The sequence below is a fragment of the Kogia breviceps genome, chromosome 13 (assembly GCF_026419965.1).
Source record: "Kogia breviceps isolate mKogBre1 chromosome 13, mKogBre1 haplotype 1, whole genome shotgun sequence".
NCBI classification, from domain to species: Eukaryota; Metazoa; Chordata; class Mammalia; order Artiodactyla; family Physeteridae; genus Kogia; species Kogia breviceps.
Window position 1 is genome coordinate 3,250,194 of NC_081322.1, and position 26,740 is coordinate 3,276,933.

At 38.1% G+C, this 26,740-nt stretch overlaps 1 pseudogene; it reads right to left on the reverse strand.

The window, feature by feature from the left end:
• Positions 1 to 8,990: 8,990 nt before the first annotated feature.
• On the reverse strand, positions 8,991 to 10,407 carry LOC131768173 (mitochondrial ribonuclease P catalytic subunit-like; annotated as a pseudogene).
• Positions 10,408 to 26,740: the final 16,333 nt, after the last annotated feature.

Consider the following 26,740-nt stretch of genomic DNA (forward strand, 5'->3'; position numbering starts at 1 on the left):
GCATGTCCACATCTGACATAAAGAAAATGTCTATATTCCAAATTAAAGCACGTGCATCTTCTCCCCAAAAGTGAATACCCACAATCATTCAGCCACCATCGCTATCTCTGAAGGATAGTCGGTCCTTCTCTATCAAGTCAGTCACAATTCTGATCTGCTACCTATGGGTCAAATAAGACAGTTAATCACCAGTAATACACACTTTATATAAAATGCTAGAAAACAACTAGAAGGAAGATATACTTGACACTCCTGCAAGATTCTTCCTCAATGAGACAGATCTTTCCCTTCATTTAAGGAGCTCTGAGTCTATGATCTGATTCAGGTCAGGCAAGTGTGGGAGGGACTGTGAATTTCCATTGTAGTGAGTCACTCAGGACACTGCCAAACCTAGAGATTTTTTTAAGTAGGACCTTAGTAGGATATCATCAATTTCAGTCCTAGAATCCCCTATGATCAGTTAGCCACTTCCAAAGTCTTCTGTGTGTCAAACTTTATTATTAACACTCTCACCCTGGTGATTATTACAGAACCACACCACCTTCCTTGGCTAATTAAGTGCTGCTAATTTGCCCTCAGTCGACCAAGGCTACCAATGTACACGGTGGTATCATCCCCTCCTAGAGATGTTAACCAGTGCAGTCTTTTTCACTAATGCTGCACTCCCCTCACCAATGAATTTCCTAATGTCTAGAAGTGTTTTATATTATCCCCCTAAGGAACAAAGTTGTGAAATACCAAATCTCCCTAAATTCTTTGGATTGATCTTTCTACAAGGTACCAATTTATTGGGAGTTCCCTGGTGGTCCAGTGGTTAGGACTTGGTGCTTTCACTGCCGTGGCCCGGGTTCAATCCCTAGCCAGGGAACTCCCGCAATCCACACCACCGAAAAAAAGGGTACCAATTAATTTCTGGCATTTTAACTTCATCAGGCACATTCCACTGATGAGTCCACGTTTGAGGCAAGCAGCCAAATAATCAATTAGAGCCATTTCCAGGTGCTCAAGCTAGTACATTGAACCTATCTCTTTATTTATTAAAGCACTTATCCATTTATTCAACAAATGTTTATTCAGTTTTCATTAGGCACCTGACAAGATTCTATGTGCTGGAAAGACAGCATTGGATAAAACAAATAAAATTCCCTGGCTTCCTAGAGTCTACATTTGATGGGAGAGAGGAGAAAACAATAAACAAATAAGTATTTCTAAATACATAGTGCTTCGGAAGATAATTAGATTGCTGCTCTAGAAAGCAACAGAGTAGACTAAGGGAGATTGGGAGCACTGCGGTATATAATTTTAAATGTAGGGATCAGAGGAGGCAACACTGCGAAAATGACTTTGAACAAAGTCTTGAAGGATGTAAAGATGGAAAATAATTGTGAGCATGATACTTCAGATAAACTCATAGTTTGGGAAATTAAACTGAATACAAGTCGAATTTTCCTCACTCTCCCAACTCAGTTTCAGGTGTGTTAAGAACATGTGCTAAAAGTTATCATTTTATATTAGCAAATACTTCATAGCAACGAGTGTCACTGGTTCTCTCAAGTATACGGGTTAAAGTAACTACAATAATTTAAAGCCGTTCTTTCCATCATAGTCATCTCATAGCAAGTTTATCAATTGTCTGTTGTAATTCTCCCTAATCACAACTACGGGGGAATTATCAGTGTGAGCTGGGTGTGTATTACAAAGTAGGAATATAATGCTAAGACTTCAGCATCCTGATCAAGGGTAATTAAAATTTCTTTTCAAATAAAGCAATAATCTTCAGAGAGCTTATAAAAAAGCCTGGCAACATCTTCCAACTTGTCAAGTAATATATACTTTTTATAGTCTGGCTCTTCTATTTTTAATTGGCATGCTTTAAGGGAAACACCCAAGTCATATCTTTTGAGTGGGGAAATTAATTATTAATTTGCCTCTAGGCAAATAACTTCATTAAAGTTGTGTACTAAGTGCCTGGTTAGTTTAAGAAATTGAATGTAGAAACTCATTTATTGTTCAAAAATGTTGTGATTCACCTCAGTTATCAAAACAGATTACATGTTGGGAAATTAATAAATAGGTTTTAATATGGAAAAAGCATGTACTAATAATCAATAACACCAATAGCAAAGCCTCATTGATAAGCCAGAGCTGCAACCTCGTGTTAATGGATGACATTACAGAGAAATGACTTTTCCATTGAAGTTTTCCTCAAATAAACTGCTGATTTAGGACTGCTCATCTGTATAGAGAGATTAAGTAAATCAAGATGGAGATAATAGAACTTCCTATAACCCCATTTCAGTGGAAAGGTTAATTTTCACTTTATTGGTTGAATCTAGTGTGTGTACCTGTCCCTGTTATTCAATTACTTACAAATGCAATCTGATGCCATCATCATAACAGTTTTGGGGGGCAGGTATTATCCCCATTTTCCACATAAGGAAATTGAGGCTCCAGGGTAGCCGGACCTTCCCAATATCATACATATAGAAAGTGGCAGAACCTCTGATGCTACTTTACCACACCCCAAGCTGACCCTGTCATTCTCTCTTGCCTCCGGGAATCAGGAGCATTTCCTGTAATGCCTTTATCAAACTATCACTTATCATCTTCCTATAACATTTCCTACATTTTTTTCCAGGTTATTATTTATTAAGAAATCTAGTCATTGCAGAAAACTATCCCGGAACGTTGCAAACACTAAATTGGTCTATATTATAGTAAGGAATTTAACAACCAAACAAGCAAGCAGTCTTGAGATTAAAACAGTGAAATTTTCTTCATGGTTGTGTTTGCTTTTAACAGAACATGAAGTATACAGAGATTCATGCACGTCTGTGGGAAGCAATCTTTTCCTTTAAATACTGAAGAATATGTATAACTGATTCACTTTGTTGTAAAGGAGAAACTAACACACTATTGTAAAACAGTTATACTCCAATAAAGATGTTTAAATAAATAAATAAATAAATAAATACTGAAGAAAATACTCATGTATATGTATTCATATACAAACTATCATGAAATATTAAATTAATGTTTTGGCTACAACAAATACCTACGAGATTCTATACAATTTTCTTGTACTTATATGTCAGTGTACTGTTAATTATATTACAACTAGTGCTATTCCTAAAAAGACTATTGTTTCTTAGTCTTTGAGTATTATTATTATTACTATCAATATTATTATTAAAAGTTAGACTTGTCATTTAGATATTTTGTTTATGTAATTTTTAGGTAAGCAGCTTCCAAATAACATTTATATGGTTAATTATTTTTAAAAGGTCCACTTTAATTAGAAAATTCTTAATTCATAATATATGTGTAGTATAAAAACTACTAATTCCAACATCTCTGTGAGTGTGCTCATATTTTTTATTTTTATTATGAATCATATTTTTCTACTTCTTTTCATGTCTCAGTTTTGATTTTATATCAGTCACTGTGAATGAAACAATAGTTGAGACTGAAATTTGGTGATATTTTCCATAGAAACAGCTCCCTTTTCTTTGCCAGACATCTAGAGTAAAGTCCTGTGGCTCTAAAATTGATGAATCTATTTCATCTAAAGTCCTGCTAAATGATACATGGGAATAAAGATGCAGACCTATTAAAGAAAGGACTTGAGGACACAGGGAGGGGGAAGGGTAAGCTGGGACAAAGTGAGAGAGTGGCATGGACATATATACACTACCAAACGTAAAATAGATAGCTAGTGGGAAGCAGCTGCACAGCACAGGGAGATCAGCTCAGTGCTCTGTGACCACCTAGAGGGGTGGGATAAGGAGGGTGGGAGGGAGGGAGATGCAAGAGGGAAGAGATATGGGAACATATGTATATGTATAACTGATTCACTTTGTTATAAAGCAGAAACTAACACACCATTGTAAAGCAATTATACTCCAATAAAAATGTTTTAAAAGATAATGATATATGAATGAGAAGAAAGAGGTGTCAAGAGAAGCAGATGAGAAAAGTGAAAGCTAAGAATTACTAATTATTTTTAAATAACAGAAGAGGAAAGACAAAAGGATGATAATAGTCATCATCATACAAACACTTATGAACAGTCACCATACAGAGGGAACTGTGTATGCTTCACAAGCATCATATATATATATGTGTGTATATATATATATTTATATATATATACATTTTTATATATACATGTATATACATGTACATATATGTATATGTATATACATATACATGTATATACATATATATGTATATATATATAATATATATATATATTTTTTTTTATTACAAAGTAGGTAATGAAGGTTTAAGGAAACTAAGTAATGTGCCCAAAGTTACAGATAGAGAGTGACTGAATCAGAATTTGAACTGAAGGCTGTGTGATGCCAAAGTATATACTTTTACCAGTGTAATATACTGCCTTCCTAAAACTCTAATGCATCCTTATAGATATCCTTAGCTCTAGCAGTTACAATCAGTGGTGTAGATTTAGAGGGCAATGTTACACACAATATCATTTCAGTAAAAGCAAAGATCCTGCTGATGTCTGGTACATGTATTTACACTGGCTTTACAATATTAGATTACATTTCTATACTTGGAAAAAGCTATAGAACTGTCTAAGAAACAATAAAAGTTTGTTTCATTATTTACTTTTTATTAATAACTAAACTCTTTAAAGGAAATGTTGTTCCCGAAGATTTCAAGCTTTTATATAGAAAACATAACTAGATGATATGAATTTTCCATGCAAATGGAAGATAAATTTAAAAAAAAAAAAAACAACTTTGGTCTAAATATCAGGGCGGGGGGGAAGTTCCTTAAGAAGTCAGCCTGCACTATTAATAACACCAAGAACCAGTTTAGGCCAATGATGGACAACTCAGGTAAGAGAAACTTGTTTTCTCTCCTTATCTTTCACCTACGTCTACTCAACACACAATAATGCTTTTGCACCTCACCCTTCTTGCAATTCTCTCTCTCTGTGCCTGGTAACAATATTTCTTCAATCCGATGCCTTTCCCTCTTACCCATTCTTCAAGTTCACTATTTTTGCATGACTTTATAATTTCCTAAGTCTCTTCCAAGTCAGACTCACTCCTTGTTCAGACCTTCAATCTTTGAGACATCTGTCAATCCTTGTGTTTAGCAATGTGCAGCTTCTAGATCAAGCGAGATTAGTAATCATACGTACTTTGAAACCTGTGCATGTATCAGGTGAACTTTAGAAAGAAACAGATGTGTAGAAATCTGGGAGGAGGTGTAACTCTTTGGAAAATAAAATTTTCATGTGCCAATCTGTTATTCATGGCAACTTCTCCACACAACTTGTAAATTATGGCCAAAGGACTTTATTTTCCTTGGAGGTAACACTTTCTAAATTGTTTAGCCGTGATTTAGGCTACTTACCGTCTTTATCTGACTTCATTAAATGAAGAACTAATGAGTCAAAGCATCACCATCATTTCTTTCCACCATCATCACAATAAGAGCTGGTAGTTTTCTGGATAAGGGGGTGCAGGGTAGGAACAAAATATCAGGCAGTATTAGCCTGACCATGGTGTAGGATAAAACAAAGTAGCTTTACTATAAATAATGTTACTTAAATACAGTTTTCTTAAATTATTTATTAGCACCATTTTTCTTCAGAGAAAAAATGAACCTTCCCAAAACTGACTATATAGACATCGCAGACTATCCATAGCAAAGAGGCACTAGAACAAAACAACCAAGATAAACAGTAGTACTTACATAAGTGACTTGTTTACACCTGAGTAAGGAAAAACATAAGTGACTTGTTTATTTTTAAGGAAAAATAAAAGTGTTTGTATCCTTTTTTTGTGTGTATGTGTGTGTGTGTGTGTGGTACTCGGGCCTCTCACTGTCGTGGCCTCTCCCGTTGCAGAGGACAGGCTCCGGACGCGCAGGCTCAGTGGCCATGGCTCACGGGCCCAGCCGCTCCGCGGCACGTGGGATCCTCCCAGACCGGGGCACGAACCCGCGTCCCCCGCATCGGCAGGCGGACTCTCAACCACTGTGCCACCGGGGAAGCTCTGTATCCTATTTTAATGTGGTAGTTACAAGTATGCCTGGATAGGAAAATGTATTACTCTAAACCCCAAAGTAACATTTATCACAACTCAGATCCATCTTAGGGAGGCCTGGGGGGTGCAGGTGGTTAAAAGGTGAGAACAGCTCTTGTATGTGCTGTTTATTTAAGAGCGCAACCAGGATCTATAATTACTTCTGAAAAGAACAAGTAACAACTGAGTATATTAACTGTCAATGAACATCTGCTAAGAGTGCTAATTAACACCATAAGGCTCATGGAACTCAAGACAGACATCAGATCAGCTATGTAACACCACAGTAAATGTTTGCTGGGAGATCAGAACATCTTAGCCTTGTCTGAAAATTTCCCTAGTTAAATATTCCTGGTTTATAGTCTAAAAAGCCTGCTTCATAAAAGCGTGAGGTGTCAAAAGTCCACACTAGTAGGTGTTTTTAAACACTACTAGTAGGTGTTTTTAAACACACATTGGAATATTTGCAATGAAATAGCAGGTGTCAGGTCTCCAAAAATAAACTAGTAACAGAAAGGGAGAAATAACTAAACAGTCATTGCATAATCCATCTTCTAAAGCCCTAATGTAATCTTATCAAGGAAACCACTCGGCATCTCTTTGCTATTATTTTAAACAACGTTTCAACAGATTGTTAGAATAGAGCTTCAGGGTCCGTATTTGAAAGTGGACAGCTACACTCAGAACAGAAAGAAAAGTCAGGTGACAGTCGACACCCAGTCAGGAAGAGAAGAAGGGGAAAAACTATAAAGAGAGCACAAAGAGTTATTGAATGCAGTCATCCAGTCCACTTTTTATGTCTAGGACATTTCCTGTGTTCCGTATTGAGATGGCTTCTAACGATTCCTGGAAGATCCATCTCTTTTCAGAAAGTCACTCGGGTCTGTGTCACAGTCAGCTGAGAATCCCAGACACTAAGACCCGCTTTAATGAGACTATTTTCATATGTGCCTGTACATATATGTAATTGGGGGTCTACAGGAGATATACACATAAATGTTACAGACTAGAAATTGCAGCATGTTGACATGATGTTTGCATCATAATGTTAATTTATATACACTGCTTGAGTTTTCTGTTCAATTACATTTGTTGCTTCATTTGCATAAAGGTGTAATGAAAAATTAATATATACTCAACATCATCAGTTAGTTATTAGGGAAGTGCAAATCGAAACTACAATGAGATATTCTCCAGGATGGCTATAATTTAACTAAAATAAAATAAAACAGAAATAAATGCTGGGGAGATTATGGAGAAATTGGAACCTCATCCTCATACCTTGCTGTTGAGGATGTAAAATGGTTTGGCCACTGTGGAATTTGACGTTTCCTCCAAAAGTTAAAGATAGAGTTACCATATGACCCAGCAATTCTACTCCTAGGTATATACCCAAGAGAACTGAAAACATATGTTCACACAAAAACTTGTACATAAATGTTCACAGCACTATTAACCATAATAGCAAAAAGTGGAAACAACTCAAATGTTCATCAATTGATGAATGAATAAATGAAATGTACATACAACAGAATATTGTTGTCATTAAAAGTAATGAAGTAGTGATACATGCTACAGCTTGGATAAATCTTGAAATATTATACTAAGTTAAAGACGCCAGACACAAAAGGGTACATATTGTATGATTCAGTTGATATGAAATGTCCAGATCAGGCAAATCCATAGAGACAGAAAGTAAATCTGCGGTTGCCAGGGGATGGGGGTGGGAAGCATTAGGAATAGAGTTTATTTTGGGGGGTGATAGAAGTGTTTGAGAATTAGTGGCAGTAGTTGCACAATAGTGTGAATATATTAAAAACCACAGGAGTGTGTACTTTAAAATGGTTAAAATGATGAATTTTATGTTATGTGAATTTTATCTCAATTAAAAAAAAGAAAAAATCAAAATATGTACATTTTGTTTCCATGTTATCGTTTTCTAAGTCCACTGTGTTTAAATGCTTCCACAGATAATTAAGTGCATTCAAAAAATTAATGTTCAACTCTCTGATTTGACAAGCAGGGTTGCTTCCAGGTACTTCCTAATGTTTCAATTCCCAAAAGAATACACTTTACTGAACCTTATAAAATATTTAAAGGGATCTAAGACTTTAATATAGAATGTGTTACCTACATAATACTCAATCATGCCATTCATATTCCTCTTGGCAGAAGGCAATCTTCTCTTCAAATATTCCATATAGTCTTAGAAACAGAGGGAAAAAAGGTAAAACTTATGGCCTATTTTCATATAGGTCTAATAGAGTTGGTCAGTATTATCTCTTCTATGGGATATACTTTTAAGGAGAGCAATTCAGAATAGCTGAGAATTTTCTAACCAGCTCACTCCAGTTCTTCTTTAGACAGACACTTTGTTTCCCTTAAATTTTAAATTGTCTTCAAAAAAAATTTTTTTTAGATATAATTTTTTAAAATTTATTTATTTATTTTTGGCTGTGTTGTGTCTTCGTTGCTGTGCGCGTGCTTTCTCTAGTTGCGGCGAGCGGGTGCTACTCTTCGTTTCGGTGCACGGGCTTCTCGTTGCAGTGGCTTCTCTTGTTGTGGAGCACGGGCTCTAAGCATGTGGGCTTCAGTAGTTGTGGCACACAGGCTCAGCAGTTGTGGCTCGCGGGCTCTAGAGCGCAGACTCAGTAGTTGTGGTGCATGGGCTTAGTTGCTCCGCAGCATGTGGGATCTTCCCAGACCAGGGCTTGAATCTGTGTTCCCTGCATTGGCAGGCGGATTCTTAGCCACTGGGCCACCAGGAAAGTACCCCTGACAAAATTTTTTTTTAATTAAAAATCAATTTATTGATATGCAAACCAACTGGACCAAACAGGACAGACAGGATAGAAGCAATACTCTAAACAAGCGTCAACTTAAGAGCTCTTGTGCCAACCAGGAGGACACCCAAACACAAGTTTAGCATTAGGAATATCTTTCCACCAGGTCGTGATCGTAAGGTATGTGTCACGAGTCTCCAGTTGTTTGCACCATGGTGTCAAAGATGAGAATATCCTGAGAAGTTATTTTGGATCCCGGATGCCTACAAACAATTGCCAGCTGATGTCCTTGCTGCCACTTAAAGCACAGGTGTTGGGTCTTGGCATCAGGAACACAGGCCTTGTGGTCCCGCATCAGATCTTTCGTGATAAACTTGCAGTGGTTCCCTGAGTGCATTTTGGCATACAGAAGGAACCGCATCCTCTGAGATGTTGTCAGGAAAAAAAAAAAGCTGGCTTGCTTTTGCACATTTTCCATATCATCCTTCCTCCACCAGGAATTCTGCATTAACATAGGCTTCCAGCCCAGGACCAGCACTTGAAGATTCTGCTTGGCTAGTTGAGAGACCACATCCAAGAGAACTTGAGATTCATGAGCTTTAGGAAACATTTTGGCAACACTGACCTCATCAATGACAATATCAAAAGGAGGACAGTATTTTACAAAGTTCTGAAATCTCAGGTTCCTGAGGTGCTGTCTTTTTGTATCGGTCACCTCCATCTATCACATCCCTCATGATTTTTTCCTTGAGAAATTCATACTCAGGTGAATAGACTCTACAGTTTTTCCACAGCCCAAACACTGACGACTTTGCTAGACTGTGGTGAACTGTCCTTTCCATTGTTCTCCAGGAACACTTTCAAACCATGCTTTTATACTGTGTGCAAATGACTCCCCAGGATATAGCTGATTATTTCCTAGATACAAAAGAATGTCATGTCGTTTGTTTGAATGCAATCACCTTTCACATCTTTTCCAAAATCAAAGAAGGCTTTTAATGTTTCCAGCATAGGAAAAATATCATGACCTAACAACTCTTGATACAAATTCCAAGCTACATTTACATCTTGATGTAAGAGGGCTCCCAGGATACAGTCACTATAGTTCTTTTTTTAAGGAATCATGATTTGTTTGATGTCCTCTAACGGCAGCAAGGCCTCTCTCCATCTGTCTGTATGGATTAATCCCTGGATGAGAAGAGTATATGCTCCAGATTCTAAACGCTTGTATCTGGCTTTCATGATTTCATAGACATCAATAATATCTGATGTCTGCTTATGAAAAACACAGAGATACAAATACTTGACCAGCAAATCATAGCCTACAATACCATTGTTTTTTGCAGCTACCTAGGCCAGCCCAGATTTGGCCACATCTAAAGAAATATGGCATTTAACCATCTGTGAAATGATCCAATATTCAAAGTTAGCCTTTCTTTGAAATCTTCCTTAAGTTTATCCCACTCCTCTGAATTCAAAGGTTTTGTCAGGAGTTGAATAATGTTCTTCACCAGTGGCAAGACATGCTCTTTACTCGGAGGGCTCATCCGTTATCTCTTCTTAGCCGCTCCATCTGCAAACATGTCAGCAGAATCAGCAGCAACTTGCGTATTACCGCCCTCATCTTTCTTCCTGACATATCTGGCTTTGGCAATCAGCAGATTCATTGCTTTGGTACTTTGTGGAGACACTGTTTTAAGAGAAAACCACTTCTCTTTGTCCCTGATGCCGTAACAGTCTTAACAGAAAGAGAGAGAAGAGTGACCTGGGCCTAGCCCAAGGTATGGGTTGCTCTTCCAAAGTTTAGGAAAGCTTCGAATACCAGTGAAATAGAAAGTCACTGGGCGTCCCTGGTGGCGCAGTGGTTGAGAGTCCGCCTGCCGATGCAGGGGACACGGGTTCGTGCCCCGGTCCGGGAGGATCCCACGTGCCGTGGAGCGGCTGGGCCCGTGAGCCATGGCCGCTGAGCCTGCGCGTCCGGAGCCTGTGCTCCACAACGGGAGAGGCCACAGCGGTGAGAGGCCCGCGTACCACAAAAAAAAAGTCATTATGCAGTTAAATCAGCACCAGATTGTAAGAGAGATGTTCAAAAAGCCCCAACTTCTACAGCATAATTAAGGGATTTGCGGGTAGGGGGCAGAGAATCGAACCGCAATTTTCTAAAAGATGATTTTCAGCTTCTCACAGACAAATCAAATGCTTTTGGGGCCAGCAGCAATGAAGCTTGGCTGAGTTCTCTCCATTAAACAAGGATATGGGGACATCCAACCTTGGTCGCAAGTTCCAGGACCAGGGGACAGAGCAGGAATCCTCTGGTGCCTGTTACATTCCAGTCCGAGGACAGCAGCACCCACGTACCATGCAACCGTAAACGGGGAGGAAATTCCCAAAAAAATTTTTTAAAGAATTTTATTATTAGATTTTCTAAATCTTACTAAGACAAAGAATTAAGCATTAAAACATTATCTTAGGGTTACTGAATATACTATTTTTTTAATTTAATTTTATTTTTCTATACAGCACGTTCTTACTAGTTATCTATTTTATGCATATTAGTGTATATCTGTCCATCTCAATCTCCCAGTTCATCCCACCACCAACCCCCCACCGCTTTCCCCCCTTGGTGTCCATACATTTGTTCTCTACATCTGTGTCTCTATTTCTGCCTTGCAAAGCGGTTCATCTGTACCATTTTTCTAGATTCCACATATATGCGCTAATATACGATATTCATTTTTCTCTTTCTGACTTCCTTCACTCCGTATGACAGTCTCTAGGTCCATCCACATCTCTACAAATGACCCCATTTCATTCCTTTTTATGGCTAATATTCCATTGTATATATGGACCACATCTTCTTTATGCATCCGTTTGTCAATGGGCATCTAGGTTGCTTCCATGACCTGGCTATTGTAAACAGGGCATGAATACACTATTTTGCTAAGAGTTTAAATTTTAGTTAAACAATAATAGTGATTATTTAACAATTCGTTAACAAAGGCCAAAACATTACCCTAGTTTGAGCTTTTGAAAGTCACAGATGAATAGAGCTACTCGTGCCGTCAAATGAATAGGAATCCAGGTTTACAGTTGCCCTGCACAACGAGCTGAAGATACAGTTGTATTTTCAGCTTCTTCGGGATCACTTAGCTCAGTCACCGAGGAACCCATCCCAATGACCCACCAGTAAACCAGGGACACACTGTTCTCCCATTATCTAAGTAATGTCCCTGTTTGCTATACGTTTTCAAATCAAAACTGCTTCTCCACTCGAGTGGCGACAGAGTGACAGGACAGTCCTTGGGTCTGACTCTCCATCTGCTTATTCTGCAGAGCCTGGAGCGAGAAGCAGAGGAAGAGGGAGGTCACGCAGGCACTTGACAACGCAGGAATCGACGGAGGCCATCCCGTCTCCGTGCTTTCGACTTTTAAAAGTATAATCTATGCTTGCCCAGCACACGCTGCCGACCCCCGCCCCTTCGCCTACCTTCTACCAGATGCAGTAAACCGGAAATGCAGGAAGGTGGGGGGGGGCACCTTGCTCTGTGTTGACAGAGCCTGAGAGGAGGCGTAAAGGAGGAGCAGAGGGGAGAAGGAAGTGGAAGAAAGGCGCAGGGAGAAACGGAAGAGGGGGCCACCGCGGCTGGGAAGCATCTTGGTCGGCATTCCCTCTATAGCCCCATCTGCGCAGGCATCAGTAGGACACAGGTCATGCTTTGGTTCCCTCCAGGGTGCCTTCCTCACCTTCGGGTACCAGCAGACACTACCTCCCTCCATCCCTCTTCTGGGCAAGCTGACCCTCCCTCACGTCACGTGGTTCTGCTGGGGTTGTGGCCCGCAGTAAACCACCCTCCTCACCCTCACAAAATAAAAATACCAATCCTTCTCTCAGATACAAACACACATGTAGAGGTGGGTACAGGAGCTGAGATCAGCTCATCAGATGCTCTCTGGACGTTGCCACTCTCAAGAGGGCACCCACAGGGGCCAAAAGCAGCACCCAGAGGTCTGGGCCTCAGCTTTCTGAGGCTGAAGTCCCTGTAGCTTCTCAAGTTTTGTCTGTCCTAAGGCCTGATTTTTCAAATCTTCGTTTAATTCTCTAAGCAATCCATTATATCCCCAGGATATGTCTTCTCCCTTGTTCGACCTAGTCAAAGTCATTTTCCTTTGCTTACTGCAAAGAACCCTAACTGATGTGGCAGGGCTCACAGTCAGAGCGTTCTGAGGCAGTGCAGCTGGTAGACATGGCCTTGAACTTGGTTGGAGTTGCGGGGGGAGGGGCAGGTAGAAGGCTCCCAGTCTTGGTGGAGCCCTGATTCCTTACGTAACACTGAGCAATCGGGACACTTCTCTGAGGCCCATGTCTCACGGCTACTAAACAAGGAGTTGAGCTTAGAGACTTCTTGTTTTTGTCCAGCTCAAAAACTGGACAGTTCTAGGAACGAAAGGGATCTGAGTAGGAGGACAGGAGAGTAGGGTAGTATAGACTTGCTTTGCCAATATGACTTCAGAGGACTTGGAGGAACTTTTCTGAAGGAATTGTGGTGACTCTCAGCACTGTCGCCCTCTACCACCAAGAGGACTCGGCGATGAGCTCGTCGGCTGAAAGCTGCTGCCAATGGGAGCTTTGCCAACAGGACCAGCTGACCGAGTCCGAGGCCACATCCACGCTGCCTGAAGCTTCTGCCAACAAGGGGCTGCTTCATCGAAAGCTTGCTGGGGTCTTGCCAACAGCTACCATTTCTAGAAAGGTGTCAGCCCACGGTGACCATATCCAGCCCTCACCACCTCAGGGTGAATCTCTCTTAAAATGTGACAGAGAGAAGAGACTGCCAGCTTTTGCATATGTTTCTTCAGGAGAATGAACAGAAGTTTCCTACCAGTAATACGTCGTGGGTTTGATTCGCGGGAGATGCGTGCAAGGGAAAGCACGTGAACCTGTGGAACTCTCCCCAGGCCCTAGGGTCCCAGTACGCTGTGCCCAGGTGTCGCTTCTCAGGCGGCAGACAATGCACAACCACAGGACACCATGCCATGGGAGCACAAGAGGAAAAACCAGGGGTGGCAGAAGCTGTCACATTTCCTAAAGAAGAGCCTGGAGAAATGGAAAATGAAGTCTGCCCGGAAACCATGGGCCACCTTGCTCTAACAAATAGTATTAGCCCCAAGGAACTCTTAACCTGTAGAAAACATGTAACAGAATGGAAATAAACGAACGGTAATTCAGGGCACCATCGTAGGTTCTGCTGACCTCGTGGTGGGAGAAACTCTGCAGAGTGAAAGAATGTTTTTCGAAACTAAGGCTTTCCAAGCTGACTGGGATCCCCAGAGAGTAGGAACCCAAGAAAAGGATGGAGTACATTTTGGAAATGTCTCCTGTACATTCCTCTCTTCTGTGGTTAAATTACTCCAAAGCCCAAGCTAGGTACCACCGATGAAAAAAAGGCTCATTTACAAGCCAAAGATATAAGTGTTTGTTCTCAGAGTAAACTGTGAGGTTATCTATGAGACCAAGATAGTCCTATTTGAATGAGTCTCGAATCAGGTAGCAAAGACCAAGCTGCACAAAGAGAGACAAGGAACAGTTAAACAGCCAAAAACAAAGAAGAAAATCGACATATCTTTGCCTCTTCTTTATTTCCAGCTACTGAAAATGAGTAAGAAGGAATAAAAGAGATAGATATATTTGTAAGTATAAACTACACATCAAAACTAAGGGATTTCTAAATATTGGAGGGAAAGCTACATGTCACTCACCCTGGATATTATATTTGACCACCTAAATTCAAGTTATAGGAGTTCCTTCAAATTGGGGCAGCACAGGAAAGAAAATATTTTGCTGTAAGCAATAACCAGAGTGTGTATTCTCATGGAAGCATCGTAAACCCGTTGCATTGAATGCACCTGGGTAGTAGCTCATAGGAACGGAAATAGTCAAGCATCATTTCCAAAACCGTGCTCTATATAAATTAGTTCATTGAGATGTTACTAGGTGTTTCACAACAGCCCCTCCAACGATAAAATAATTCGAAAACATTCACTTCCTGCAGATGTTCAGTGCACATTTGCATTTTAAAGACTAAGAAGCTCTGCATTAAAATAGCTTACTTATCTTCATATAAACTAGTGTTTCTAAAAATTATTTGGCCATGGGACCATTTTTCATATAAAAATTATTAAAAATCTTCTTGAATAGTTTTCCAAAGAATATAATTTAGAAAACATATACCTACAGAAATGAATGAAGTTTATGTAAAAGCTAAATTTTTAACAACTGTAGACAAGGAGATCTCTTTTTCAGTTTGTACATGATAATAAATACAAGAAAATTACAAGTTCAATCTGAGCTTCAGTGAATTTGTTTGCAATGTGGCATCAGCTGAGAAACAAAGTTCTAATTCTGTTTCAGCCACTCGCTGGCTTTGATATTGGACAACTTAACCTCGATGACTTTCAGCCTTCAAGACCGAGAAAATCAGACGCTCAACGTTGTTAATTACTAGAGAAATGCAAATCGAAACTACAATGAGGTTATCACCTCACACCGGTCAGAATGGCCATCGTCAGAAAGTCTACAAACAGTAAATCCTGGAGACAGTGTGGAGAAAAGGGAACCCTCCATCATTGTTGGTGGGAATGTAAATTGGTACAACCACTGTGGAGAAGAGTAGGAGGTTCCTTAAAAAACTAAAAATAGAGCTACCATATGACCCAGCAATCCCACTCCTGGGCCTATATCCAGAGAAAACCATAATTCAAAAAGATGCATGCACCCCAATGTTCATTACAGCACTGTTTACAATAGCCAAGACATGGAAGCCACCTAAATGTCCATCGACAGAGGAATGGGTAAAGAAGATATGGTACCTATATACAATGGACTATTCCTCAGCCATAAAAAGGAATGAAATAATGCCATTTGTAGCAACATGGATGGACCTAGAGATTATCCTACCAAGTGGAGTAAGTCAGATAGAGAAAGACAAATATCATATGATATTTGGATATCAAGTGGATATCAAATATCCACTTATATGTGGAATCTAAAAAATGATACAAATGAACTTATTTACAAAACAGAAACAGATTCACAGACTTCAGGAATAAACTTACGGTTACCAAAGGGGAAAGGTGGGGGGAGGAATAGATTGGGAGTTGGGGATTAACATATACACAGGACCATATAGAAAATAGTCAACAAGGACCTACTGTAGAGCACAGGGAACTCTACTCAATATTCTGTAATAACCTATATGGGAAGAGAATCTGGAAAAAAATGGATATATGTATATGTATAAATGAATCACTTTGATATGCACCTGAAACTAACACAGCATTGTAAATCAACTATGCTCCAATATAAAATACAAATTAAATTTTTTTAAAAATTTAAAAAACAGAAATCTTGATTTCTTGGCAAAAAAAGACAGAAAATCATTAAGATATGTGTGTACATAATTTAGCACTATATTCAGCACATACTAAGTACTCAAAAACAGTTTGTATTACGGTAAGAAAATCAGTGTGTAGCAAAGAACTAGGTCCATGAATAAAGAAAAAGTCCTAAATAGAACTAGGACAGAATTTCTCTATGAAAGCCCATTCCTCAGGTGCCTTAATAAAGAAGAATGCACATTCAACAACAGACCTAGAGGCAGGCATGCCTAGGTACTATTTATACATGTGCACTAATTTATGTAACACTCCAGCAAATTTTTTTAAACAACTATGTGTTCCTAAAACAGGTCAAGTTTTTTCTTGAATTAAAGTCTTCATACTCCAGTGACACCATGCATGGACCTGGAGAATATTATGCTAAGTAAGATAAGTCAGACAGAGAAAGACAAATACTGTGTGATATCACTTAGATGTGGATTCTAAAAAAGCCAAACTCTCAGAAACAGAGAGCAAAATGGTGGTCAGCAGGAGAGGGAAGGTGGGATATGGGACAGGTGTTGTTTAAGGGCACAAACTTGCAACAAGTAGTAAGTAAGTCCTAGATATCTAGTCCACAATATAGTGAATATGGACAACAATACTGTATTATAATCACCAAGTTGCTAAGAGACTAGAACTTAATTATTACAACCACTGAAAAGAACTTATGTAATGTGATAGAGGTCCTAATTGTACACTAAAATGACAATCATCTTACAACATATAAATGTATCAAAATTTTTTTAAAGTCTTCATACTCACTTCCCTTTGTGTGGAATGGCTTCTCCCACATGTGCATATGGCTTGTACCCTCAGCTCTTTCAGAGCCCTTATCTGTGAGGCACCTAACAGGTGTTCAGACCTCCGATCTGAGGTTTTCCCTGATCATCTTATATAAAATGTAACAATCCCTACCCACCCACCAACCTAAAACTGCAATGTCTGCTATTTTTCTCCACAAGTATTTTCTAACAGCCTCTGACATACTACATATCGACTTGCCATTTGTTTACTGTTTCCCCTACAAAAATATAAGATGTATGGACGCCTTGTCTGTTTTGTTCATTCTTATGTCTTCATCTCCTTGAATAGTTCCTGACCCATGGAGGGAATTCATAAATATTTGAATCAACAGTATGAAGATAAGTATCTTCTTTTCACCTCCTCTCATTAGTCTCCCAGGGACAAAAGAATACACTCGATGCCATTTTTTAAGTCACCATTATTATTTTTATGTTGCCTTTTTTCTAAAACTGTTTTAAAGTGTCAAAATGAAATTTAAAGCCTTTAAAATTCAAACCTACAACATTAATATAGTATTTATGCCTTATAAATCACAAATTTACCCTTGATGCTTTTTCTCCATACATTGCACAAAGCGTACTCCATTAGTTAACTCAAAAACAATTTCCTGGATTACATATACTTACCCTCACAAATTCCCCTACATTCCTTAAATTTTAAACAGAATAGGAACATGGAGCTTTGTCTTTAAAATCATTAAGCTCTTCTTTATCTTATATAAACTCCTAACCCTGTGAGCTAGGCAAGTAAATATCTATAAACACACTGCCCCATGAACATGGTTTATTACCCCCTTATCTATAGAAGAGTTTGGGCTTCAATCAGGCTAACGCCCCATCTGAACTTCTTCCAACGCTTCTAGCCAGTCATTCTTGGCATGGATTGGATTCCACCTAACAGAGATTGCCCAAATTTTGCCGAATGTAGCAAACACCCTCCCTGTACCCAAATTAATGCATAAATATTAAACACATATCTATATTGTAAATAGATTTAAAATATATAAATAAGGCTATTTCTCTTATATACATCCACTGAGAATACGTCTACCAGGACCAAGAAGCAAATACTTCTCACAATAATTAGTTGGACACTTCAAGAAATATCTATGAAGTGAAGTGTGAGTTCCTGCTCTCATCCCATCAAACTGTAGTTCTAGCCCTTTACCACTGGCTTCAGAAAAAAAAAAAAAAATGGGCAAGACATTTTGGAAACATTCCATGTGATAGAGAGAGAGAACTGCTAACATGTGATGGTCTAGCCTGCAGTGTGTCGACCTCCTTGGTACACTGAAGCCTTAATCAAGATTTTAAAAATAAATAAGTAAATAAAAATAGATTCTGGACTCTGTCAGATGAAACGAGCTGGCTTTTCTATGGCATCAGCCTTGTGTGCCAGTGTCTGCAGGGTCCTCTTTCCTTCCTGCTGCATCTCAGAGCCTGCATTTTCACATGGCAAAGTCCAGTCCATGGAATCATTGGCTGGCTGTACATTGGAGAATATTAGAGAGACCAAGAAAGGGTCTGACTTCTTCTAAAATGTATTACTGACATTTTTCTAACTATTGAACAGAGACTATTCAATATCCTACCCTGGGCATAACGGGCTAATTTATAAGACATACTAGCCTGGTCCAGTAATAGAGAAGAAAGAGTAAAGACAACATTTCATTCTTTCAGCAGTCTGAGGATTTTTCCATGCCAAATGCAAAATATCTCAAGTTCAGGGCATTTTGCATGATGTTTCTATTTCTTATGTGCTCAATTTCAATATGTAATTTAGAAATATGAAAATCAGGCTAGGGTCTTTTGTTCCGACTCTTTTGTGTTCAGAATAATTCATATTACTGAAGTCATATTTGCCATTACTTGGTGGATGTTTCTGTTGCTAAAGGCAGGTTATTTTTCCCTTTTCTAGGATCTTCTGGTCTACAATTAACGTATTAAGGATATAAAATATCAGGCTTTTTACTAGAAAATATGCTTGAATCCAAGTTCTAAATATGCATATTTGAAAGTATTAGATTGAATGACAAGCCATGGTACACAAATACTAACCACACCCATCATAAATAGTACGCATTATAACCTGGATATGTACCAGGCCACCTCACATGAAATAAACTTACACTTTACACAGGGCCTTTATTTCCAGGTGTGGCCGCAAACATTCCCTTCATTTGTATTTCCATGTGATGACTGGAAGGCAAGTATTATTTTGCTTTCATTTACGTGTAGAAAAATTGTGACAACATTCATGTTTTGTTTATGCAAAAATTAAAGCAACGGCTTAATGTTTCAAGGAAGTCAGGAGGCAGAAGGAAATCCAGTGTCTTCATATGCTTCTAATTTTTCCTCATGAAATATTTTCTCTGAAATTATATTTGCCAAGCATTAGACTTCTCAGGTGCTTTTTCATACAATATCTCATTTGAACCTCACAATTACTCTCTCATATGTGTACTTGCATGTTTTCCACTTTGGACAGTAATATTTGGGTCCTTCTTCCAAAAGTAAGCATAACCCCATTTTTCGTGTGTGTTAAACTTTTCAATCCAGTTGTGTGAAACAGTCTTTCTGAGGCCCGGGTAAGCTGTAGTTTTCATTCTCTCTTAGAACAAACGCATTTCAAGGGCATCCTGAACTCCCGTGGTCCATCACATAGAGGACAATAGCACAGGCTGGGAAGATGAGTTTTGTCTTGACAAATGAACATATTTACAGGCACATATGCAGATAAGCAGGTGTTCTTGAAAATTGTGACTCTTGAGAATCTGCTACTTATTGACACTTCCTTCTCTGTTTTTCCTGTATTTGATGGTTTTGTTGGATATGACATAACATCATTAATGATGACTCCACTAATTTCAAATTTGTGTTATATTGGATGAAGAAAGAGTTGGCCTTTCTTTCCTTCCTTTTTTCTTCCTTTTCTTTCTTCTTACTTTTCCCTCTCTTTACTTTTCTCCCTCTCCTATTCTTCTTTCTTTTGTTTTTAATTTAAATTTTTTTTTTTACTTTGACTTTAAATTTAATTTTTATTTTATAGTGGAGTATAGTTGATTTACAATGCTGTGTTGGTTTCAGGTGTACAGCACAGTGATTCAGTTACACATATACATATATCCATTCCTTTTTCAGATTCTTTTCCCATACAGGTTATTACAGAATATTGAGTAGAGTTCCCTGTGCTATACAGTAGGTCCTCGTTGATTATCTGTTTTATATATAGTAGTGTGTACATGTTAATCCCAAACTCCTAATTTATTCCTCTCTCCCCACCTTTCCCGTTTGTCAAAGTGACTGATTCAAGGTCACAAGGCCTCAACTGTGGCCTTCTGGTAGGTATCATACTCTTTCCCATACAGCACACCATAGCAAAAACTTGACTCCTTATTTTTCTATAAAAATTTAACTGTGCACTGCTCCCATGTCTTAAAATCACCAAGAAATTTTCACTAGACATCACTACCCTCTACTTCTCTCTCTTTATAAGTTAAAACTATAACCACCATGAGACTGGCTTTCTAGCCAGCATACTGGAACTCATTCTAAAATTAGCTTTCAAGGCAGGCACCTTGAGAATCTTTTGTCCTGTTACAAACATACCTCATTGATCAAAATATGTTTAAAATGCTTTGGGAATTACTTTGAAAACCAGGTGACAAGCAACAAAAGAATATCACTTTCTTTACTTAATAGTTACACCTCAATTACTTTTTAAATTAGTAACATTTTAATCACTCACTTTCTTTACCGGATGAGACTCTGGTTTCTCTGGATCTTTCCCAAATACAATATTTTCACTCAAAGTATGAAAATTTTTCACTGTTAAATGTAATTTTTAAAGTTTGCCAAGGTCTTGTGGGACGATTCCACAAGAGAAATTCCAAGAATGACTTGTCCAAAGGCAGCATCCCTGAAATGAGTATGGAGCCTGCCAAGGTGATGTCTTGGATGGGACTAATTTTCCCTCAGCTTTGAAATTTTATTCAAAAATAAGTTTTTGAAACTTATAGTCACATATCATGTATATGTGAGTCAGCCTATACCCACAGTACTTATGGAGGAATTCTACATAAATGTCTAGAAAGGAGAGGCTGTTCCCACGGCTGCCAAAATAAAGTCCTCTAGAGATAGACAGTGATTTTCTGAACTAGCAATGCTTCAACTGACAAATGACTTCTGTTTCTTCCAATTTAGCAAGTTTCAGTTCAATCTACCAATTTTCCTATTATGCCACTTTTAAGAGAAAGGATCATTTTAACCCCAGTAAAACATTTCAATAAATTGCCCACTATCAAAATGCAAAGGATGTGTTATAACACCTCTTTCCTGCCTCAGAAATAATACCTTTCTGTCATTTTGACAAGTGAAGCATCTCTTTCCCATCTGAAAAAGTCAGCTGGCATTCCTTCATCAAGTAAGCTTCCAAGTGTTTCTTCATTTGACCCTCAAAACACTTTTTAACACTACTTGTGAGTGATGTCAACTGGTACACAAGCCACTTGGTACATTCCCAGACCCTTTAAAATAATTCCATCATATTGGCTAATCCTAGGGGGTCTCTCCAGAACTAAGTGTGCTTGTAAAACTGTTCATAAAAGGGTCTCTTATTTCTGTCTCTACTTCCTTTAACACCCTGGTTTTATTTTACTTGGACCAAGAAACGCATCAAATCTCAAAGCTTAGAATATTGGTCCATTTTTCAACCGCTTCAAGGAGACTGTTCCCTGAACCCTCATCCTTCTTACTAATAAATTTGATTAAAGGAAATTCCCCTTTGTGAAACCAGAAACCAAATTTTTCTGCTTTACTCCTAACGCACGCATTTGGCTTCAGTCTTCATTAATTAACCACTTGGATCTTTAAAAGTCCTCACCTCTTTTTCCCAGTATGTATATAGTCTTCAGAAGTCTTTCAGCAGTTGGTTGAAATGTTTAGTCTTGCTTGAAATTAATTTTCCACTTTTATTGTTCCTATTATTTGACAGGTTTTATGTCTTTATAATAACTCCCCAGAAACCTTTGAACCTGTTATGCTTTTTATGTTTGCGCTTGATGTGTTTCCTTAGCAACCCCTCAATTCTGCCAGCTCTGTTCCATGAAATTTAAAGAGTGAACATGTCTGAGATATGAATATGAAGACAACTTTCATAGGTTTTGATGTTTTGATGATCCTCAAAATAGTTTTTAAATTATGGTTGCGATCAGAACATATACCTTTTATTTCAACTCCACTTTGTTCAACCAATGTGATTCCTGTGTTTCTTTGATTCTTTTCTACTTCCTTTACGAGAACAAGTTTTTAAAACTTGGTTAATTAATAAGGTCAAGGAAATATTACAGTAGGAAGATTTTATCAATTCCAGAAACCAACAGTTACCACAAATCTCACCACTTTAGCTTTTTAACCACATAAATTAATCACACTAAATCCTCGTAATATTACTGTTTGGCTGCAGAAATATCATCTATCCATTCATTTAACAACTATTCATCTGGCAGTGTTGAATATAGATCTTTTTGAAATTACGGAGTGTGCTTTACTGAAAAATTTTCAGCTTCTCATAGGTCATTAGATTCTGCTAGTCTTTATGCCTCCCATTGAATGGGGTCCCCACCAAAAATAAATGGGGTCATTTTTAGTAGTTCTCTAAGGCAAGAGCGGTTAACCAAAACATGACATTCCTGTCCTATACAACTTCCTTGCTGATTCAGAGGATTACTATCACTTACATGGAGACTAAAATAATAGTTTTGAAAAATATGTATATATTTCAAGCCCCCACGTGGTGGAAACGTCACGGGCTTAGTGGCAAACAGATCTGAGCTCAGAATTTGGCTATGCTCCTTACTGTGTGACCTTGGACAAGTATGTAATCCTATTGAGTCCAGGTTTTCTTACATGCAGCATGGATTACTATGCTAATTAAATAACATATATGAAGTGTTTGGTATGTAGTTGGTATTTCTTGAGTAAATATTTTAATTAATACTCTTTAATGCATTAACATTGGAAATCAGAGTTTTCACAAAAACAGTACGTGTGTTAACGGTTTAAATATTATACAGTAAATCCTTCTCATCCATGAAAATTCCAGTAGTAAGAGAATCCCTGCTGAGGAACTTAGAAGCTTACAACAAAAAAAGCATTCAGTTCTGTTTTTGCTGTGTCTTGAAGCTGAGTTGCCAGTTGCATAAACACTTAGGGTTGTTCTGTTCTTTTGGTAAGTCAATCTCATTATCAATATGTAATCTCTCTCTTTATTCCTGATAATATTTCTTGTCCTAAAGTCTACTTTGACATCAAAATTAAGTCTGGTTTCTTTTGATGAGTGTTTTCATGATATATCTTTTCCTACCCTTTTCCTTTAATTCATCTGTGACTTTATATTTCAAGTGGAACTCATAAACAGGATATAGTTAGGTCTTGCTTTTTAGTCAATCTGCTTTTTATATGTGATTAAATGACATATAATTTATGTATTAACATACAAATATCACTATGATTTGGTTAAAAAATCACCCATCTTTCTAATAGTTTTCTATGTCCCATCTGTCCTTTGTACTTGTTCCTCTTAAATATTTTTTTATTCCCTTTTATCTTTTCTATTGGCTTCTTAGCTATACCTCTTCGTTTTATCCTCTGTAGTGTGCCTCTGAAACCTATCACACACTAACCTAATGTCATTTATCATTACACATACTGTAAAAAAGCTTACAGCCATACACTTGCATTTCTCCCTCTTACCTTTTATGCTGTTATTGTCATGCATTTTACTTCTACATGTGTCATAAACCCCACAATTCATTGTTGTTATTTTGACTTTAACCAATAATAATAAGAAAAATATCTTTTGTATTTACCAATATTTTACCACTTCCAGAACTCTTAATTCTTTTTTTTTTTAACATCTGTACTGGAGTATAATTGCTTTACAGTTTCTGCTTTACAACAAAGTGAATCAGTTATACATATACATATGTTCCCGTATCTCTTCCCTCTTGCGTCTCCCAACAGAACTCTTAATTCTTTTGTCTTTCCTACAATAAGTATACCATCCTATGAACAAAAATTAAAATTATAAAAGTTATATTCAGACTCAGTATAGGCTAAAAATCTCATCTAACAGTCAGATGTCCAAAATATAATAAGGTATACATTGATAGCTGTTAGAAATTTTCAGGCTATTTCCAACCTTTAAAATAAAATCAGACCAAAATAAGAAGTCTGCTCACTTGAAGTTTAAATTATTTTTAAAAAAGAAAACACATATTAGGGAATATTTTGTCAAATCTAGCATCATGGGATCACTAGTTTATTTTATCTCAAAAAGAGGAGTGGGAAGCAGGGTCCCTTTCATCTCCAAAGAAATCCAATTAGTTTAACAATTTCTACTATTTAGAACAGCAATATATCCCATAATTTCTGATCCTAAACTCCCAGTTTATTGATGATTTTTTAAATTATCTTCATAGAGGGACAAGGATGAGTCTGACTTCCTGCATCCATCCCCTTTTCTAAAGCTTAAGAAGTCAAAAACAAGAGAAAATCTTTTTTGTTCTTTGATTAGACAAACTATAAAATGGAAGCAGAACTTTCTAGGAAATAATATCCTATCAGCCAAATAAATTGACAAAATTAGCACCTGTTGATATGTTGATCAGAGATAATATATATCATACACTTTCACTCAAGTCCAAATATTATTTAAGGCATTCAGTGCCAACATTAATTTTGTTTTCCACCCAGAACTGACTGGGTATTAAAAATAGTTAGGTAGATTTTGCTAAATAATCAATGAAATAATAGTGACAATTATATCCTGGTGCATTCTGATCATGTTATGGTAGAAAATAAGTTGGAGGTTGGGGCAAGGAGACACAGTTTGATAAGTATAGAAACAGGGCACAATATTCTCTAGCGCCTAATTCCACTGCAAAGATCAAGACATATGGCGAAGCTGTTTTTCAGTCAGTAATTATTGACTCAGAGCCCACACTGTCCTGGGTGCTGACATACACCAGTAAACAAGACAGACAAAAATCCCTGCCCTTAAGGAGATTTTAATTCTGATTTTTATAGAACACAAACACAAATCCTTCTCTCTTTAACATCTCGCAACGCATCACGGAACGTAACCATGTCCCAGTCTGACATTTCATCTGGTGCCACGTAGGAATCTTGACATAATGAAGAGGAATAAATCTTTTTAGATCGGTGCTTAGATACACAAACAAACTAGATACACCCAACATAGGAACCACCTTTTTAAACCATTCACAAATCACAGACCGGACTTAACATATTTTTTTCTACTCCACTGTGCGTGAAAATAACAGGAAAGCTGTTTCCATTACCGAAAGCTCAGGCACATGGACTAGTTTTAGGGCCAATGGAAGGGTGGAAGTTTATCGAGGTGTGTTGGAAGGCTGGTACGCAAACTGGTGGGCATCTAATATTTAGATGTGGTGAAATGGAAACGTCATGGTACTGGAAACCAGAAGACCTGCCACATCTTAGAGAAGTCTCAAATGTGGGGGTTTGCATGAGCTCATTCCTTTAAAAAAAGTTCTGAACCACAGTCATATTCTAAAAGCTCTAAAACTTTGACTCCATGTTTCCCTAGGCAAAACCCAAAGCTCCAACTCCTGAACTTTACCTACAGGGTCCAGAAGACAGTCTTGTACACTAAGAAAGGAGTAAACAATAAGGTTAAGATCAATAGTCTCAGACATACTTCTCTTTCCACCACTCAGTTTCTTCCCAGTTCCTTTCCTTTCATGTATTTGGAAAGTCTGATCAAAACACAAGTTGTAGGATTAATATGTGCAGCGGTTAATGAAATGAGGAAGGAAGGGAATTAATTCAGGGGAGGCCGTGATAGGGAATCCTTAGAACTTTGATGAGATAAGCAGAAGATTGAAGGATACAATGAGAAGGGGGGGTGGGCAATGAAGCTATGATAATGACAGATGAAGCAATGATATGAAATTAAAATGACTGCTCTTATCGGTGCACCCTCTTCAGAATCCATAGCACCCTCTTGAGGCTCTACAGCAACCTCTTGTCACTCTTCCCAGTTCCACAGGACTTCCTCCCAGTGACTATTCACTTGCTCTCTTCCAACTGCCGTTCATTCTAGTGCATGCCCTTCTCTAATCTATCTAACCGGGGAAGAATCTAATTAGTGAATCCTCACTACGGATTACTGATTAATTTGATTATCAGTCCTAAGAGGTTGTGCATTTTAACAGGCATTACCTTCCCTCAAAGGGTTGTAGGAGGTGGGAAAGACCTTAATTTACAGAGAACTGAAGCCAAATCCATCTTCCTCCCTCTCCAGCTCGCTGGCATCCTACCCCCAGCCACGCTGGTGCTGATGCTGGCTGAATTAGTCCTTCTTGGACTACACTGCCTCCCACGGAGGAGTTCTCAGCACCAGGAGAGGTGTGCTAGGGATAGTTTTGAAGCAAGAAAGCCTTTCCAGTAGCCTTAAACATTCCCTCCAGGTCATCGGCTTCTTGACTCATACATTAGCCTTCTCTGAGAAAGCAGACAGGAATATCTTTAGCCCTGGATATAAAAATGTATCTGTAAAACCAAGCCAGTCCACCATTACTTTAAATACATTTTTTAAACTTTGGATAAA